A 2,211-nucleotide genomic window follows, 5' to 3' on the forward strand; every position below is an offset into this window, starting at 1 on the left:
CTTCACTATTTCATCTCTCAAAGCTACCCGTTCGTCTTCTACTGTATTACATTTCCCTATTCTAGTCAGACATCTGCTGTCTAACGCCCCCTCCGAAACTCCCATCATCATTTAACGGTACAGCAAAGTTGCATGCCCTCGGGAAAGATGGGAAGATTACGACTCTAGTTTCCCCTTGTTTTCAGCCGTTCTCAGTGCCAACACAGCAAGGCCGTTTTGGTTGATATTACAAAGCCATTTCAGTCAACCATCCAGACTGTTGGCCCGGCAACTACTGAAAACGCTGCAGCCCCTCTTCAAGAACCACACGTTTGTCTGGCTTCTGAACAGATACCCCTCCGTTGTGGCACCAAAGCGTATAACAGCTCATTAATAAATAACCTGATTCATCCAAGGAATGATAGAAAGTGGATGAAGGGACGACAGGGAGGAGCGTATTAGGACAGTAAAAAACGAATGTAATTAATACAGTTCACACAGATGAGAGGCAATAATATACGAACTTGTCGAATGTTACTGGCTCTCATATGTGTGAACTGTATTAATTACGATTCTTTTTGACTGTCCTAATACGCCCCCCCCCCACCCTGTCGTCCCTTCATCCCCATCAAATGGCTCTGAGCACTATGGGACTTAACATCTGAGGTCAGTCCCCCAGAACTTAGAACTACTTAAACCTAACTAACCTAAGGACATCACACACATCCATGCCCGAGGCAGGATTCGAACCTGCGACCGTAGCAGTCGCGCGGTTCCAAACTGTAGCGCCTAGAACCGCTCGGCCACTCGGGCCGGCCTTCATCCCCATCCCAGCATTCCTTAGGTGAATCAAGTCACTTACTAGTGTAATTTTGCATATACACACAGGACTACTTAGAGAGCATTTGTCCACTCGAGCGACATATCATTTGGCTCCACCCCACCATTCCATTTTTCCACCCAGGTGACATGTTATTCGTAGCTCCCTCCTCCGTTGCCTCCCTACCTCATACGTTAGTTAACGTTCCTTGAGTTATCGGTAAAACATTTAAAAATAAATCTAAATCTTGCGATTCTGAAAGTGCCGGCCGTGGTGGCCAAGCGGTTAAAGGCGCTACAGTCTGGAACCGAGCGACCGCTACGGTCACAGGTTCGAATCCTGCCTCGGGCATGGATGTGTGTGATGTCCTTAGGTTAGTTAGGTTTAAGTAGTTCTGAGTTCTAGGGGACTGATGACCTAAGAAGTTAAGTTCCATAGTGCTCAGAGCCATTTGAACCATTTGATTCTGAAAGTAGCTTGTTTTCTCTTTCAAGACTACACTGACATAAATAAATTTCTAAATATTATTCTAGGGCTAAATATTATGCAGAAAACATAATTTAAGATAACAATTAAGATCTTTAAAAGCTTTCAGTGAAAAAATTGTTATTTTGTATACGGGGTGGATCGTAGTTAATAGCGAAAACTGACAATGAGAAAAAATACGATAACAGAAGCGAAACCATTCCGTTAAACACTGGTCCACAAACGAACAGCTTTTCTGTGAAGGTTCACATCAAAAGCGTAGGGTACAGCACTCTTATTGATACTGTTGAAGAAATGCAGCTGTGCATCGTAGTACTGCATTTTGTGAAGGTTTAGGAGACGATGCGGGGTATTTGAAAGAATTCGTAACTCAATACAGGGAAGAGTACAGTATTGACTCCAAACGTGAAGGCGGCAAGTGGAACAGTTTCTTTAACAGTTTACATTTCACATGCTTTTGTACCGACTGTGACAATAGTTGATTACTGAAGTCACTGACGGCTCGTAACAACACATTCTCCAATACTTTGCAAACAGCTCATTTGCGGAACCATGTACACTGTAGCATGTTTGCTTCTACGAGTATTATGATCGACTTTCACCAGCGCTAGTTTTTGCCACTAATTATTTTTCTCGTTGTACAGAAATTTTGCACCTGAGAGCCTCTGGCGCCCTTCTCAGCTTGGCACCCCAAATGGCCGTTTGTTTCGCATGGACCTTAAGCCGGCCATGTATATGCCACTTAGGACTATTGTTTTTAATTTTCCTTGTAGGCGTCTGCTCGTACTATTTTTAAATTTTGTTCTAATAATGTTCTTGTTATTAACTTGTGCATCTACTTTTAATGTACAGTTTTAACGCCATATTTGTAACGGCTGCCTGCGATCAGTTGAGGAGCGACGATGAGAATGTAATCATGGCCACGG

The 2,211-nt window shown here is 43.3% G+C and overlaps 1 non-coding gene across 1 annotated transcript; it reads right to left on the bottom strand.

Annotated features, from left to right (window-relative positions):
* Positions 1-708: 708 nt before the first annotated feature.
* Positions 709-792, bottom strand: Trnap-ugg (transfer RNA proline (anticodon UGG)). Its single transcript has one exon. It is a non-coding gene; the product is annotated as a tRNA-Pro (tRNA).
* Between the last annotated feature and the right edge of the window lie 1,419 nt (positions 793-2,211).

Source organism: Schistocerca nitens, chromosome 6, assembly GCF_023898315.1.
Source record: "Schistocerca nitens isolate TAMUIC-IGC-003100 chromosome 6, iqSchNite1.1, whole genome shotgun sequence".
Lineage (NCBI taxonomy): Eukaryota > Metazoa > Arthropoda > Insecta > Orthoptera > Acrididae > Schistocerca > Schistocerca nitens.